Source organism: Chiroxiphia lanceolata, chromosome 3, assembly GCF_009829145.1.
Source record: "Chiroxiphia lanceolata isolate bChiLan1 chromosome 3, bChiLan1.pri, whole genome shotgun sequence".
NCBI classification, from domain to species: domain Eukaryota; kingdom Metazoa; phylum Chordata; class Aves; order Passeriformes; family Pipridae; genus Chiroxiphia; species Chiroxiphia lanceolata.
In genome coordinates, this window is record NC_045639.1 from 41161954 (window position 1) to 41180362 (window position 18409).

The following is an 18409-nucleotide window of genomic DNA, read 5'->3' on the forward strand; positions in this document are numbered from 1 at the left end:
AATAAATAAACAGTGTGACATTTGGGTAAGGCAACAATGAAAGCCTCTTGAGCTCTGTATGTGGTCAATATTTTGAATAATTTGACAGAAGGGTTTTGTTTCAGGTAGAATCATGGTTCTTTACTTTTTTCTTATTTTAACATCTTACCTGAAACGTACAGTAAATATGTACACTCTGGAGGTTATTCATTAGTTTAATGATAACTCTGCTATCCTTGACAGAGATACCTTTTCCCCCTCTCCTTTGTGACTACCATAGCCACTGGTATGTTTTAATATTATTTTTATAATCAAAGATGAACAATTGGTAAAACTTAGCTTCTCCACGTTGAGTAGTTTCTAAGTTAATAAAGATGCCATTATCATATTAAAAGAGTTGAAAACATGTTTAAGAGGTAAGAAGGTGTAAGATTGTGTTTTCTGGGAAGTTAATATATTAACAGCAGTTTCTCTCCACAAACTGATGGGCTGTAGGATAGGTGGATATATGTTGCCTTCAAGATGCTCCTAATTAGAGGGGGAGTTAGAAGACCAAGTGAACGAAAACACAAGAGGAATATGAAAATATTTATTATGAATACCCTCCATTTGTACAAAATGATCTCAATTTTTCTGCTAAAGAATTGTTCATCTGAAAGAAAATAAATCACTTCAAGCTTCATTGTTAGATATTAAGCACTAGATTATATGAATTTATATAATGGTTTTGGTTTTTATTTTCCTTGTATCAAAAGAATCTCATTCAGCTTTTTCCTGACTGCTCTTTGACAAATACAGATGGGAGTGCAGATCTATATTTTGTGATCATTGATATTTTGAGTAGAATACTTGAGAATTTGGGCTGTATATTAAGCAAATCTCAAGTTTTCCTTCTTTGTCTTTCCCTATATTTTCCTGTGGTGGGGTCAGAGAAAATTCTTGAACACAAATATTCTGCTCTCTTCATAGTCCAAAGTATACAAGATGATCTTTTATGTTCCCTTTGTTTGTTTGTTTGGTTTTGTCTGTACTTCTTAAAAGTAGTTTAACTTGAAAATACTTCTGTTTTTTTGCGAAAAGCAGTTGTGTACCTGTTTTGTTCTTAAAAGTATGAGATGCTTTAAAATACTACAGATGACTGAAACAAGAAATACTCTCCCTTCGTGGGAAGGGGAAAGAAATGCTGGGTGATACTTAAAATATTTGTGATAGCTGCAAAGCATGTATACTGCAATTGTACAGTTGTCTCAAGGATTTTTGTCCTTCTGAAAAGAAATAAACCAGCAGTAATGATCTTGGGTTGGGGAGTGGGGAAATCTTTGACAGATGGGAGAGGAGTGAGTGAATCAATGGAGTATGTATGTTTGCATGCTTGTGCACATATCTGAAATGTAGAAAGAGAAATAAAACATAACTGAGTAACTGTTTGTTTCGGGGGGAGGGTGTCGGTTTTTTGTTTGGTTGGTTTTGGTTTTTTTTGTTGATCTTGGCTTTATAAATCAGCAGAAAGAGACAGTTTATCCTTAGTCTGTGATGTTTATGATTTAGAGCTTTTTTTTTTTTGATTGCTAAATGTCTGTTCCTGCTGGAAATGCTATGGCGTTTGACTGCTAATTTTCATTACTCTTTTGTTCTATTGCAGTTTTTAGAATGAAATACATTGTGTATCCTTAATGGGTATGAATTGTTACATAAGTGCATTATTGAGATAAAACTGTGTGAAGGCACATGCAATTTCAAAATGTGTTATAAATCAGCATTTTACTCCAACCTTCTTCTTAGTAGCAATTGAAGCTTTATTAGAGAAGGGTTTGTCTTGGTTTAGTTTTGATTCAACAGCTGAGATAAAGGATGTGTTTCTAGAACTTCAACAACCTTGAAAGTTTGTTTTGAGTTAGGTTAAATTCCTCTAAGTTACTAAGAATTTTTTCACAAGAGCAGAAGTCTGTGTTCACAGCAACATGGAAGGTTGTGAATGAGGCACTGAATGTATAAGAGAGACTTACTTTTGAGGCAGAAGATGTGGCATGCAATGGTGCCAAAGCTGTGCTCAACCTGCACTAACTAGCAGAATGCACGAAGATGCAGAACCTTGCTGTCTTTCTTAAATAAGATGTTTAGGTATAAAAGACAGCAAGAAATTTGGTCTCTTTTTAAGTCCCAATCACTCATTACTTTAATTTGCATTCTCTCCTTTGCATGGACTAGGAGCGTGAACCTCAAATGAGAGCCATTATAACTAATGTTTGGGGGAAAAATATTAAAACTTGTGCATTAGAAAACATACATTGAGAGAATGAGTTGCTCTCGTTAAAAAAGTGTGGTAATTTAATTTTTTTTTATAGAAAACTTAAATGAATATATGGAACTATATTATCTTGATGTAGTCTCCTAGTTGTATATTTACATTTATTTTGACTCTCTTAAATAAATATGTTCAAAATCTTGCTTTATTTAGAAGTGGATTAAGTTATATCTGAATCATGTTGAAATCTGTTAAGTCGTAACTGGTGGAGTTTTAAGTTAAGATTGTAAATGCCTTTTTAGCACTTTTTATTTCTGTGATGTGTGATGATACCTAAACTGTGTAACTGTGTGCAGAAATAAGGGGAATGGACTTGTCTCATGGCCAACTGTTGTTGTTTTGGTTTTTTTCCTGATCTCAGGTGGCTATTACTCCAGTTTCACAAATACTATCTGTAACTACTCCACACTTAAGGACGTTTTTTTAAGTTCAGCAGCATTTGACCTTTTCAAATACACAAACCCAGGGTCTGTGCTACTGAAGAAGAAGAGAAAATTACTCTGTATGGCAGATGGCAAAGTGAAACTGTTATCCCTGCTAATTTTTCACTAATTTAGATATGTTGTATTTTTTCTTTTCCTCAGACACTGAAGTCTATAAAAGTCCATGAAAAATACTGCTTCGCATATTTCTGGTACAGCAAACATACCTGGTTTTGAGTAATTTTTTGTTTTACAGGAGGCAGGCCTTTCTGTGCCTTTCCTCATTTCTCTTCTCATGCAATAGAGCCTTTGGGATGTTTCCAGTTTGATTGGCAGGCTGGCATATTTAGGCATGGTGGAAATACAAACTGTGTGTTTTTCATTCAGAACCACACAAACTATGCCATATTTGAGGTAAGTTATTGAAGCTCCATCTGCAAGAATAATGACCTTAAGAATTTAAACTGGTGTTAGTTTTTTTTGAAATAGAAGAGAAAAAGTATCTGTCAAATATAAATGTAAAAGGAATCAAAACAAGGCGATCCTGACCAGAAACCAAGCTTTACTTTTAAGTTAATTCACTGACTAGTCTTCTGATTTGCCATTCAGTAAAGAACAAAGGGCTGGGAAACAGCAGTAGAGGTGGTAATTGTAATTGCCTGTATTAAAAATGCATTGTGAAGGAGCCTTCTCTGCAGCTATATCAGGGAGATGGGGGATGGAGAGGAACAAAAACAAACAAAAACCCCACAACTGAAACAAACAACTTCCCCAGCCCCCTAACAGGTAAGATTAATTATTTATTTAGTAACAGTTCAGAAACACTGAATGAGTGGAAGTGTGGTGAGCAAATTTTTTTGGGGGAGGTCAGGCAAACAGAATATACCCTAGACTGTAGTGTAAGTATACTGGGCTCTAGTTGCAATGGGAATTCAAAATGTTGTAAAAACATTTCCTTAGTCAAAGTAATCGAAGAAGAATTAGTTTATAATTTTGTAAAGTATATAAAGATCTATGATCTCATTTCAGCTTCCCAAAAACGTTTATTTATATCAATGTTGTTATTTAAAATTTACACTTAAATGACTTCAAGGTTTTTTTAATATAAGACAGCTACCATATCCTGAAACGTCTGGTATTACAACCTTCAAAAAAGGTGTTCTTTTCCCCAGGTCACTTAATGGGTGAAATCATAGTGATTTTTGTCTATGACAAACTTTCCTTGACTTCAGTGAAACTAGAATGAACATATACCCAAAAATCTGTTACCAAATCCTGTTGACCTATGGATGTGGATTAATGTTATTTGGGATGCTGAAAGCTTCGGGCTGGTCCCAAGTTAGTCCCTCTTGACTTAAAAAAGGGATAGTGTTCTTGTTACAGTATGTTGTAGTGTACTTATCAGCTCAGATGATGGCTCAGGTCTCTGTACTTCTCGAAAGGATCACCATTAATTCTTTATTTTCTGTTGTGTATTTGCCTTGTATTCCTCTTTGTTTTGTGTGTGTTTAATCTGGTTTATTTCACTCTACTGTTGCACCATGTAATTGGTTGTTGACTATAAAAGCAATGGTAAATTATCCAACTCATATTCTTGTAATGAATTTGATGACCAATTATACTATTTTTGTCTCTGATATTTGAAGGGAAATAGGAGACATTCAAATGCAATTCTGAGCATTGTCAATCTTTTCAGTGTTGTTTCAAAGTAAGAGAAAGAGGACTACAGAATTTTCAATAGGGTGTATGGACAGCACTAAGAGATTATAAGTGTAACGAAGAATTAATTTCTAAATTCTGCACATTAATTTATTTAAATTACTAGATATTTCAGTAGGAGAGCTGGATGAAATGTTAAAAATCTTGATTTATGTTAAATATCTAATTTTGTTTCATATATTTCAAGAGGGATGTTGAATAAACTGGGGAGCATCAATAAGATGGGTGGAAGGCCCTTGCTTGGAGCAAAAGACGTGTTGGAAGATGCTGCAAAGCTTGTTTACTCTGACAGAGAGGCAGCTACTGAGTGACCTAAGAGTATCCCATAGCTTCTTGAAGGGTAGTTTCAAAAATGATAGAGGTGATTTTTTTTCTCAGTCACCAAATTGGCCACAAACTATGATATGGTGTGTGTTTGGGTTAGACGTGAGGAAGAGCACTACTCAATAGTGGTGGAGGGAGGCCTGGAACAGACTGCCTGGAGAATTTTCCATCTTTGGAGGTCTTGAAGACTCAGCAAGACATTGCTGAGTCAGGCATGAAATAGTCATGCCTAACCATTTCCAGCTGATGACAGTCCTACTCTGAGCAGGAGATTGGACTGCATGACTTCCATAAGTGTCTCTCAACCTAAACTGATTATGTTTTTGTTCATCTTCTAGCCCCTTTCTTTTATTACCTCATTCTAAAATGAAATGCAGCTCGTGTGTTTGTTTGAAAAAGCAAACAACACTGTCAAAAAGCACATCCCTTCACTGATGTAGTTTGAAAACCATCTTACTTTTCACTCTAGAGGAAGACAGAGCTGATAAAGAAATGTTCTGGGGTTTTCTGTAGTACTTAATATCTTGCTTTCCTCTCAAAAAATTACAAAAAGTATTTTTTCACCCCAGACAAATGTTAATGGTAAATAAAATATTAAACAGACCCATGGGAGCAATATAAAAAAATATTCATCTTATTTCTGTGAATAGCATTCACAACACTGTAATTTAGTTATTTTTTTTTCGCACACATTTTATGACCTGTGAGTAATTTTTGTATCTTTCTTCCTTTTAAGCAGTTGCCTTAAGTGGAATGTGGCAACTGACTTATCTTTAATTGAAATGGTCAGGTACTACCTCATTGTCTAGCTGATTTTTTTTTTTTCTTATCTGCTTTTCTGCAATGATTTCTGCCTTGTTTAGTAGCTTTTGTTCCAGGCTGATAACTCACCTTTATCATTAAGAAATCATGAGATTCTCTTTTTGTGTTCAGGTGATATCAAAAGCACTGCAAATGTCTTACTGCTGTACTCTGAAAATGCAGGGAATTTAAGGCCCTATCTCTTTCATTGTGGGGTGTGGTACTCAACTTTGCTGTGGTTATACCAAACCACTCACATTTAAGATCTTTATCTCTTCTGTGATGAAGTCCGGCATTGTACAAAGTTAAAAAAAAAAGGGGGGGGGAGGTATGAGGACTAAGAGCTATTCCTGGCAGAAAAGAGAAAAGCAATAAAACCAAAGATTGGAAAGTAGCTATACTATTTACTCTATATTATTTACTGTATTTTCTATAATTTGTGGTCCAAGCACGATATTTTGCAGTGCCAGAATTGGTATTATTTTGTGCTCTCTTTGTGATCTTGCTTATTACATACTCTTGCTGTGTTGTCAAAATGAGGTGTTGCAAAGGGAGAAAACAATGCCTGGAGCTGAGTATTGTTTCACGGAAGAAAAATAAAGGTAGAAATGAAGATGATGTGTTCACATTATGTATGTGAATGGCAGTGTGCAAAGTGTCATGTTGAAAATATAAATTATAAAGATTTAGCTCTTTATTACCTTTTATTAAAGATACTTACATTCCATATTAATTGTAGATTTATTGTAGGTAAAAAGACATCTATTGAAATAATGGGCAATGCAGACAAAATTTCTGACAAAATCATTTTGATTTAAAATTCACACTCTTTCCCAAATGAAAAGCAAGTATGGTAGAGCTATCTCTGTCTTACCTTTTCTATTTTCATAATGAAGAATATTCGTTACTTATTCAAAATGCAATAGAACTCTTCCAGAGCACGGTTAGTTTATTTCATATTCAGGATAAAGCTATAGTTACCTTTGCACGTGTATAAGAAAATTCTGATGGCCTAAGGATAGGCCTATTTACATTGCTGCTTATATTAGAGAGTGTGGCAATAGTGCATATTTCACTGTTCACTTTGTGTGTCTTAGCATGTGCTCTGTGTTATTTTTTTCAGAGAAAGCATCATCCAAAGTTGCAGTCAATCTGAGACTTAAGCAGACAAGAGATAAATGAATATTGCTTTTAACATTAGTAACTGCTGTGTAATTAATTGCACTCAATTAGCAAATCTTTAAGTATTCACACTGCAGTAATGTAATTTGTTTTCCCAGGTAGCTGATCACAAAATAGGGAAAGCTGCTTTTAACAAACTCGAGTAATTGCATATTTCATTGAAAAGGTTTTGATTGAAACAGTGGTGACTTACCTGATGATCCTCAATCTGTCTTGAGCCCATTCAGTTGTTCCAGCTGGCTTACTGTTGCTTTAAGACATGAGATGGGTGTTTGGGTGTTGTGCTCCCTGATAATTGAATGCTGTTCCCTCTGCTAGTCAACTAGATACTGAGAATTTGGAAGTGCATCCACTGGGGAGACGTCCCTTCTTGGCTGCATTCGCAGGGACTGGTATGTAAAACTAGGAACAATGTTTACTATGATGAAATATCTGTAAACTGACCTGTATCTGGTGAGGTTCAGCCAGCCTGGATCAAATACGCTATCCCTTCTATAGGGGCAAATTTAGCTTTGTGACAGTATTTTTATATTGTACATCATTTTATATTGTGACAGCATTTGTGATAAATATACTGTGATAGTATGTAATAGTGATAAAGTTCTCAAATTCCTTTTAAACTGAGTGGTATGTGTAGCCTACAACATGATTAGTGCCCTCATCTGTTTGACTTTTAGACTTTGAATTTTCCACACGCCACTAGGCTATAGAGGATTACAGATCTTAGACAGATGAATGTAATCCTTACTATGATGGATGTTAGTATTTAATGAAGCTCACAAACAAGTGTACAAACTGAGGTGTCAGGCATCCTGAACCAACATGAGTTATTTTTCATTGTTTGTGTGGCTTTGGTTCAGAATATGGAGTCCAAGAAAAATCTGTAACTGGGGAATTCCACTTTGGGTTTTAAATAGAGATTGTAACATTGCAGCCAGCATTGGTATTAAAAACAACCACCTTGTCAAATAAGGGAGAAGTTTGAAGTTTTTTTCTTGTGTTTTTATTTGTGTTCTTTTGCTGGGTTTAGGTGTTTGGTTTTTTGTGTGTATTTTGTTTGTTTGTTTGTTTGTTTTGTTTTTTGCAATGATATCTGGAACATTGATCTATACATGTTTAGCTGGGCAGCATAAAATTAAGAAAGAACTTATGGATTTAGAAGGAAAACCCAGTTTACAAGTCAGTGTGCAAAATACATGCTGTCCAAAATCAGGGATTTCACAAGTTTTAAAGCAATGGTTATTGTATATCTCTGTTTTGTTTCACAGTAAAGCATGCTGCTACTTCCTTAGTCTTATTGTTTTCTATTTCTCAGTCTGTATTTCAAAAAGAAGCAGCATGTTTTCTCTCTGAAATGAAGACTTACAATGAATTTCTTGTATGAAACACCTGCACAGTAGGAAGTGAAACAGAACTTTTTAGCTCTCACTGTTTTATGGCAAGATTTCTGTTCCCTTTCCTTCCTGTAAACAAAAGGAGTCACTTAGAGAGTGGGGAAATAGGCTGTTTACAGGATATTTTCTGTATGAAAGGAAGGAAAAGTGCCTTTACAGAGATCAGCCTATTGTGTTGGCAATATGGAAAGTTATATGGAGTTAAATTGAATTTAGTATTTGGAGGGGAAATACATGGCAAAATACATGTAACCATTTCAGTCTTAATGCTGAAAAGTGCTAGATGCCCCCATTAGTTGCTGAAATCAAAGCAGGAGCTAGGACATGGAGTGCTGTGGTTTGGTCCCAAATCCTGTGTGTAACCTATGATCTTTGTAAGAAGTAAATCAGAGACAGACTACACTTTGCATAATCTCTTAGCTTTTGTTTTAATGTGGCTTTTATTTATGAACCAGCACCTTTGATACTTGTACTTTTAGATACATGTTCAAGTTACTTTTGTACATCTGTCTTCCAGCTGTCTGTCTTTAGAAACCATTACTTCCATGAAAAATACAATTATGACACTTGTCTAGCAAAGACAACTGTATTTCAATCTGCATGTAGTGTGTATATATTTTCAAAGTTTTGCTTCAAATGTGAAATGTATTAACTATAATTCTGGTGTGAATCAGGTTATCTTATTCTTGCCTGTATTATAAAATTAATTACTGTGAATAGCTACTTAATTTTCATTTACCTTCTGTAGTACCAGCAAGAACCTTTATTATCAGTAAGAAATGTGGATTAGGTATTTAACTCCAAATTCTGCTTAAGCATTATGGAACAATATTGCTTTCTTGAAACCTCACGTGTATGAGATGATAGGACTGACAATAGCTTTGCCACTAAAACTGAGCAGGTAGGGAAAAATCTGAATACGAAGATACTTGTCATTAGCTGTATCTCTTTTATTTGTAGTTCTTGTACTTAAGTCACACTTGAAAATTTATTGTAGCAGTTTTTTGTAGTTTCTTTTGTTATATATTAAGTTCAAGTTGATTCCTAATACTTGAATATAATGAAAAGGCAATTGTAAGTATGGCAAAGAAGAAAGTAAATAATCTTATTTGCTTAATGGGTACTGAACTCCATTTTTGTTTCAAAAGTGGTACTTAAGTACAAAAAGCTTTAATAGCAGTGTTACCTGTTAAAGAAGTGATTTTTTTTTTTTTCCCCTGCATGATGGATCCAATTCCACACAAAAAAATCCTAATGTCTGGGTATTTCAGCCTAATTTGGCAAATAAGGCCGGAGTATGTGCAAGTGTGTGTGTGTAAATGGCTACTGAGAGTGGTTTGTCTTCTGGTGTGTCTTGGCAAATCATGGAATCGTAGAATCAGCCAGGTTGGAAAAGACCTCTGAGATCATCAAGTTCTGTAAGTCGAGTGTGCCCAGGGTACATCAGACTTACTGTGTAGATTGAATATGGCAAGTTGATATTCTGGACACACTGAACTTGCTGTGGAGCTTAGCTGTGCAGTGACCATCTGTGCAGAGTTTTTAGAGCAGTAGGAAGCCTGCTACTCAGGAAAGCTAGGCTTTCCTTGACTAGGATGCTGCCTATCTGCTCATTCTTTCTGGAATCAATTTTTTTCTGCATAGCCAAAACTTTTTGGGGAGAGAAAGAAAATTTGCCCAGAGAAAATCAGATATCAGATACTGATAATATCCTCTCTTTCTGCTTTTCCTACAACAACAAAATAGGAATAAAAATGTTGAAAGATTTCAGCATAAGTAATACCGACTATACATGCAGAAGATGAATTTTTAGTTGAAAATGAGGTGCAGTGTAGGGCAGGCCACAGTTATGAATGTCTGAGCTTTGGCCAAACAGGACTACTAATAAAGACTGACTTTCCTATTCAGGAATTATTTCTACCTTCATTTCAGGTATCTTTTAATGTGAACTCTTCTTTGCCTTGTCATTGGCCAACTTGACTTCCTCAGTGACAATCTCTGTTGAAACAAGGTTCTAGTTTTCAATTCCAGTGGACATTTAGATAAAGATTAAGGAACCAGTGAATGAAATGCATATATTACTTCCGGGAGAACAAAGCAACCCAGATGTGACTCTAGGATCAGTTAAAGATGAAGTGTCCAGGAGAAACAGATCTATGATACTCGCCTAATACACAGCTGAATTATGATGTCTAATACTACAAATAAGTTTTAAAGTACATGTAAGAAAATAGGCATGGTTACTTCTGATTTATAATTTGTTACTTTGTGTGAGTTTAAAGGAGCATACATTACATGAAGTTGTGAGCTTTTTCCATTTGTAGATCTTCATGAATGTACGAGCAAGATGTTATCAAGAAAATTTTTTGAATGCTGGTTATGTTTTAAATATATTAAATTATTTTTCTTCTCAAATCTTAAATATTTTTTTCCTGATACAGTGTTCTATATATAAGACCTTTGGATTAAAGAAAAAAATTAGTATGTGGACAAGGCCTAATGTTTTTCCATTTGGCTGCCTCACAAAAAAGCAACGTAATCCTCTAAATCCTACTTTACCCTGAGGATCAATTGATTCTACTTTTTACTACCGTAAATAGACAGTCCTGAAATTGTCTTTGAGGCAGATATTTTGAAGCTTGGTCTTCCAGTGATTTGAAAGTATGAAGACTTTTTTTAATGAGAAAGACAGTGTTAATAAGGATAATATTCTCATGAACTTATTTATAGAAAATTGAAAGCAGTTTCTTTTCAAAAATTATTTTCCATTTTTGCAGTTGCTTTCTTTTGCAGTTGTGTTCTTCTCATGTTTTTACTTTTGATCTTTGGCATTTACTGTGGCTTTAGTTTCAGATTTTACTAGAATGACGTTCATGTGTGAAATTTATCATCATCAGGTGTAATTTTTAGGTTAGGAATGAGAAATTTCTGTTTAATGTCTTGGGTTTTTTTTAATTGTGTCTTCTGTTGGCAAACAGATCAGTTATCTAATGATATTGGTCAACGCTTCTACTGATACAGTTTTGTTTTAGTTCTCCCATGAAAGCCTCACTGGCGAAAGCATTTACTCCAGTTTCGGGTTACAACTACACCAGGAGGTTTTTTGCTACTGTGAGCAGACTGGTAAAAGTAGATTCAAGCATTTACCTAGTTTTGATTAGGCCTAGAATGAGGAAAAATAGTAAACTGTCCTGCATTCCATCTTTATGGGCTTTTTGTTTGTTTATGTTACTGGTGTCTATCAACCTTGATTTGCAGTTGACGTAGGATTTTGAGACTTTTTGTTCTTTTCCATTGTATGCACTATTCTGTAAAATACTTACAAGAATTATTTTTATCCCTATGGTGGTGATTTAGTACAGGAAATAACATCTGTTCCTGCTCTATGTGTGTCCTTTTTCCTTTCTTTCAGTATGAATACAACATTGTGTATTTTCCAGCTAGATTTTACTATCCGAGATTATGCTAAAATGAACTCCTTTTAAAACTTTGTTAATGCTGATATAAAATAGAAAGCCAAATCACCTTACGTGATAGTTTTATGATTTATCTCTCTGTAATGGTGATCACACAGACCTAGCTAAAATATTTTTATTTTATATATGTTTTTATTTGCCTTCACTGAGAAGTAAACGTAAAAATGTCAAATGTAAATTTTGCACTGTTAGGTACTTTCTTGACTGTAAGTCATCCCACAGATTCTCAGAGCATGCTTCTAAATTTTTTTGGATGAACTTACTACTATCTTCTTTCAAAGCATTTTATGGAACTTCATGAATTTTTCTCATCCTTGTAATTGAAAATATTATTAAGCTACTTACCTTTCATAATACAGTTCAAGGAATAGCTGTGGACCCTTTATTGTGACCTTTGAAGCAGGTCCATAATGAAACAGTCTGTTGGTTCAGCACCTACTGGTTCATGACCTCTTGCCCCTAGCAATGCTTTTTTTTCCAGTTATTGGCAGGAACTTGCACAGATAACACCTCTAAATTCTCTTTTGTAACACATACATATGGTATGTGTTACACTGTGCTGAATTTTAAAGCCAGTGAGTTGTTCTTGATATTTTTTTTGCATGTACAAAGCAGTAGATTTTTATTTTACACAAGTGTTCGTTTAAAACTTTTTTTCTTATGCCTTAGTATCATAAGTGGACATGTTCATCTAAAAATAAAAACCACAAACATTTCTCATTTGACTTGCAGGTATCTCCATTTTGCTGATATCAGAAAAAGAGTGACTTAAGTTGGCATCCTTGGGAATCCTTCTAGCCAAAGGTAAGCATATTTTGTAACCAGTGGAAATTATATTTTTAGTATGTTTGTAGTATTTTTAAATACTTTTAAAATAAAAAGGCAGCTCTGCTGCTCTGTTTCTTGATGTTTGACATCTCACAAATTATATTTCTTTGGGATACCTAAAGCATCTTAACAATCCTGTAAGAGAATCCTTTATATGGCTTGGCATACAAGTTAGTCCTAGAATGATAGAATGTTTTGAGTTGGAAGGGACCTTGAGGATCATCTAGTTCCAATCCTCCTGCCATAGGTAGGGACACCTTCCACTAGACTGTGTTGCTCAGGACCCCATCCAACCTGGTATTGAGCAATTCCACCCACAACTTCTCTGGTCAACCTGTTCCAGTGCCTCACCAGTCTCACAATAAAGAATTTCTTCCTAATATCTGATCTAATTCTACACTCTTTGAGTTTAAAGCCATTACTCCCTCATCCTATCACTACATGCCCTTGTAAGAAGTCTCTCCCCAGCTGTCTTGTAAGCCCCTTTTAGCTACTGTGAGGCTGCTATGAGGTGTTCCCAGAGCCTTCTCTTCTCCACGCTGAACAAAATCAACTCTCTCAGCTGGTGTTCAGAGGAAATTCAGCAGTTTTCTTAAATCTGCCACTTGGCAGATTGCCTCTCGTTTGTATTGAAGTGTATGGTACAACCACTTTGAGGCAATGTTTATTATACAGCTGTTATTATGCAGAATGATGATTGTGTTCCTTAATGCATCAGATAAGCCAAAAATAAAATCACAGTTTTGACGATCTGGAAGTTCTTAGCTTGGTCCTCCTCTAGAGAAGAGCTAATATGATCAGAAATAGGCACTAACGTAATACAAAGAAAGAATGTTCTTTGTAAGGGCTAATTAGGCTGCTTGTAGAAATTCCCAAGCCTCCAGTTGTAAAAAATCATGGCATTTTGATATTTTCTGCACCAGGAATTGAGGTGAACTCATCCTCCTATACCTCCTGCCTTTACAAACTTCTTCATCTAGTCCAGCTGGATTGTTTATGGTTTCTGTGTATGGCTCATGTTTAGAAATACTTTATGTTGACTGAACACAATCTGTCATCTAAAGACATTTAGTGTAGTAGGTTTTTTTGCTTGTCATATTAATGACACCAGTAAAACTTTTAACTTTCGTTTCTGACTACATATTGTTTCCAGGAGGAAAAAAAATTCTGAATCCAGAATTTTTTAAGTTTTTATTTTAAGTTTATTTTGCATTAGATATTTGTATGAAGTAAGATAACTGCTTTTGGATTCTTTACAGGCTTGTCAATCTATTCAAAGAATCAAATTTAGGAGAGTCTGAATAATTGACCTTCCTTGCCATGTTTGCCATATGCTTTGATGCAAGAAACCAAATTGAACTTTCTGTCCAGCCACCTGAGCCCCTCTGCGCTCCGTGTGCTACAGCAGTTAAACTAGGTGGATGTTTAATAGCTACATGTTATCATTTATCAGATTTTAAGTGGCTTCCTTTGCTTACATCAAGTTAATAGTTTCTTTCCCCTTCTCATCTGAGACTCCATTTCTCAATAAATAGTTCTGTAATACAAAAGATCACCAGACTCCTGTGTTACTGAGCCTGATGAAGTTCTGCTATATTAAAGGCAGTATATAACATACCTCTGAAAATTTTACCTGCTACTTTTCATACAAAAAGTGTGTTTTGCTTCAGAAGTAGTCTGACTGAGAGGACAATATTGTAACGTATTTTGTATTGTGTGTTGTCAGGAATATCTGCATTTGAATAATGCTAATATAGTACAAGAGAGCTTAATACTGGTAAATCTCGTCTAGGATAGTGCGCTAACCACTTCTAATATTGCGTGTGCTTTATCTTTTGGCTGGATAGTTAGCCAAGGCATAGTAGGTGTTTAAAGAAGTCTGGAAGAAACTGAAAAATACAATTTGTAATTTTCTTTTGCTCTCTTTCTGTAGTTCAGAGTAATAGTAGTTGTAATATAATAATGCTGCAAAAAGTATTGCAGATGTTCAATTTTTAATGATGTGCATTGTTTATCTACTGATAAACTGAACTACAAGCTAGTGTAGTTTATATTTCTGATAGTTATTGTATAGGGACATGTGTACATGGGACACCCTATCCAATCTTGTAGTTTGGTGTTTTGGAAGTATGTTTGTGACCTGGCTCTGGGATTCTGCATGGAAGGGCAATTGCAGGGGAAAGCAAAGAGGGCGTGTTGCTGTGATGAACCAGCTTCTAAAGGCTTATATATTCACGTGAATTAATGAAAACCTAATCTATTGACAGTTTCTATATGGTATTGATAGTTATGATATGGGGGTAGATAGAAGAGTGTAGTTTGTGCATAAACATACCATATATTCAGAAACTAATGCAAACAAAAATGTATAGCAGTAAATTTGATCTAATAGTATATTTACAGTGTGACACGACTTACGGAAAACATGGCATGCATTTGGTACAAAGAAGATTGTTTTCAGAACCTGAACTGTATTGGACAAATCATAAAATTTCTGAGTAGGACAGGCACTTCTGGAGATCAAGCAGTCTAACCCTCCTGCTAAAGGATGATCAGCTAAAGCAGGTTGCTCAGAGTTAAGTCCAGTCAGGTTTTAAATATCTTCAAGGGTGGAGACTCCACAACCTCTCTCAGCAACCCGTTCTATTGTCTGACTCTCAGTCAAAAAATATTTTCTTATGTTCAGATGGAGGTTCATGTTTTTCCTGTCTTATTGCCTCTTATCCTCTCATTGAACACCAATGAGAAGAGTCTGGCTTCCTTTTCACTGCCCCCAGTTAGGCACTTGTAAGATCCCATCTGAGCCTTTTCTTCTCCAGTATGAACAGTCCCAGCTCCCTTAGCCTTTCCTCACATGAAAGATGCTCCAATCTCTCAATCTTTTTAGTGGCACTTTTCTGGGTTTGCTCCTATCATTCCATGTTGTTCTTGTACTGGGGAATCCAGAACACAATACTTCAGATGTGATGAGGGAATAATGATGGAATTTTAGCTCTAACCAGTAAGTGAAAAACAACTAGCTAGAAATGCAGATAGGCACATACCAGTTTTGTCAGTAGCAATGCACTATGTTCAATAATGTTGTATGGTCTTCTCAATCTCCAAATTGGTATCCTTTAGTTCCTCTGTGAGAAGTATTTATGCCACAGTCCGGCGGGAAGGAATGGGACTGAGACAGCAATAAGAGTCACAACACAAGGTAGAAGGTCGAAGCTATCTCCCTTTATTGAGTGTGGACATGGGTTTATATAGGGTTTGGGTAGAAGGAGCTGGAAAACTGGGAGGAGCATGGGATAGACAACCAGGGGAACAAATGAGGGAAAGAATTTGGGGGAAGAGGGAGGAATTTAGGAGGAGCTGGGGAAGACCGAGGACCAGTGGGAGCTCACTCCACACTGCAGCATATTCCAGCCAATCAAAGGGAGGAGCAGGGAAGCAGGGAACAAACAACTCAGGGCAAGTCTGGACATGCCCAAACAATGCACATGAATGGGGTGTTATATTAACAGTTTTTAAATTCTGTTGAAACTTTGAAAGTCCATGTAATAAATTCTTCTCAACCATCATAAATTCTTCTCCATGCTTGAAATCTTTCCCAGTCCGATTCTGTGTCCTCCACATCTTTATCCTTAAGTATAAATAAAATATCAAGCTGCTTAATTTTTCAAGGCATGTATGCTTTAGTCTTGGAGAGGCCCATAGTCTTAATAGTTGTTTCATCTACCATCTGGGTGGAAAGGTCATAGGATAAGTGAACCAATATTTTTTTAAAAAGTTAATCACATACTACAGAATACTAGTAATGCTGTGCATTATTTCTGTTTTTGTAAAATCATGCCAATCTGCAGAGTTGGTCTTCCTAGTCTGGGTCCCTTCTGACTGTCATAAATGTAGCAGGACTTACCAGTTGAGGCAGAGGACTATTTTGGTTCCTAAAGGCAGTGAGCCAAAAAAAATACCTGTGCTATGTTCTGTCTTTCTGCACTGTGCTCTATGAAGTGTGTGGTTCTGGGAAGATTTGTTAGTTTGGCTGGATCTTTCTATTTATCCTACTGGAGTTTGGAAAGAAGTAGGATTCTCTCACCTCTACAAATGCTGTATCACTCTAAATAACAGAGATAACAGTAAGAAGCACTAGTCGACTAAGCATGCATTATTTGTGAGTTCCACCAAAGTAGAAGTCAAGGTAACGTAACATGCATGTTAATAAAACAGAAGAGCTTACTAATGTGCATTTCATGTTAGCTGTTTTGGAGAGGGCATGGGGTAAAAAAAGAGGCAGTGTTGGCAGGTTGGGTGGGAGAGTTAGGGTCAGGAACTAGAGAATGATGAGTCTTAGAAGGGAAAGAGACAGCTAATTAAAAATAAAAAATAAGAGAAGCTAGTGCTAAACTTCCTTTCCCTAGCCCTTAGCAAATGTAATATATATTTTATCTTTGAGGAAGAGGCTGATGTACCACTGGTGCTAACTAGAGAGATATAAGAAAAAACAACAAATGTCTTAATAAGCAAATAAAAAGAATGAAAGAAAGTTGTTGGGAGGGAGGGCAGAAAGGACACACACCATCCTGATCTCTTAATATAATCTAATTTATTTCAGCAAAACGATTTATATGTAGTTCTTGTATACAAAGTGAAGGATTACAATAAATTATCTTAATTGAAATCCTTTGTTTCTGCCTCATGCAGAAAAAGACTTCTAATGAAATATTTGAAATAATTAAGAATTAATGCAAATACTTTTGAAGATAAAGTGCAAAATGGGTAAAAAACATCCTATGAGCTTGTTTCTGGTTGTTACTAGAATTATGCAGGATGAGTGGGAAGGCTGGAAAAAAAGAGCTATGCATTTGTGAGGGAGAGACTTCTCAGAGAAAATTGGAGAAACAGAACATGGAGCAACATGGGAAAGATGGGAAATGAAAAAAAAAATACAAGAATTTGAAAATAGTTCAGGGAGAGCCAAAACCGTTCTGGAATTAAAGCTGGTGAAAGATGTGAAGGGCAACAAAAATTCCCTGTTGGAAGTACATAAGCAATAGAAGGAATGCTAGGGAAAATGTGAGTCCACTGATAGTGGGATAGGGGATCTGGTGACAACAGGCACAGAAAAAACTGAAGAGTTCAATAGATTTTTCATTTCTGTCTTCACTGGTAAGACTGGCCTTCTGGAACCCCAGACAGTGTGGAGCAAGCAAGATTTACCATCAGTGGAGGGTGATTAAATTAAGGGATATTTAAACAAACTGATCATAAAGAAGTCCATGGGACTAAATAGAGGGTGCTCCCATAAATGCCGATGGAGCTGACTGATGTCAGTGTGAGGGCACTCTTGATTTTCTTCAAAGGACCATGCGATTTGGAGAGATTCCCGAGGACTGAAAAAAAGTCTGTTCAAGAAGAATCTGGGGAAGTACAGGTCAATAAGATTTGCCTGTCCTTGTGAAGGTGACAGAGCAAGTAATCCTGGAAGGTATTTCCAGATACAAAACTAGGAGGAGTGCGGTTGGGCTGCCATCCATAGGGACCTCAAGAAGACGAACAGGTAGAGGAGAAAGTCCCTAGTTCAAAAAAGTGCTAATTCCTGCAGCTGGGGAGAAATAACCCAGCAAAGTGTCCTTGTGGCAGCGCTGGTGAGGCCACACCTGTAATACTATGTGCAGTTCTGCGTTTCTTAGTACAAGAGAGAGATGGACATGCTGGAAAGCGTCCAGTCCAGGCCACAAAGAAGGTTAAGGAGCTGGAACATTTCTCATACTGGGAAAAGCTGAGTGAACTGGAGTTTATTGGCCTAGAGAAGGCTAAGGAGGATCTCATCAATGTATAAGTACTTGAAAGGAGGATGTAAAGAGGAGTTAGGCCATTTTCAGTGGTGCCCAGTGACAGGACAAGAGGCCATGGGCATAATTTGAAAATATATGAAATTCCATCTGAACATAAGAAAAGACTTCTCCTATGAGGGTGGTTGGGCAGTGGAAC

General features: G+C 36.1%; 1 protein-coding gene across 3 annotated transcripts in view; it reads left to right on the forward strand.

The window, feature by feature from the left end:
* The window catches only part of SIPA1L2 (signal induced proliferation associated 1 like 2), a 129746-nt gene that overhangs the window by 12757 nt on the left and 98580 nt on the right, over positions 1-18409 (forward strand). For all 3 annotated transcript variants that reach the window (XM_032682931.1, XM_032682933.1, XM_032682934.1), the window contains exon 2: positions 12335-12406. The gene's annotated coding sequence lies outside the window, so the exon portion shown is untranslated. The remainder of the gene's footprint in view (positions 1-12334; positions 12407-18409) is intronic.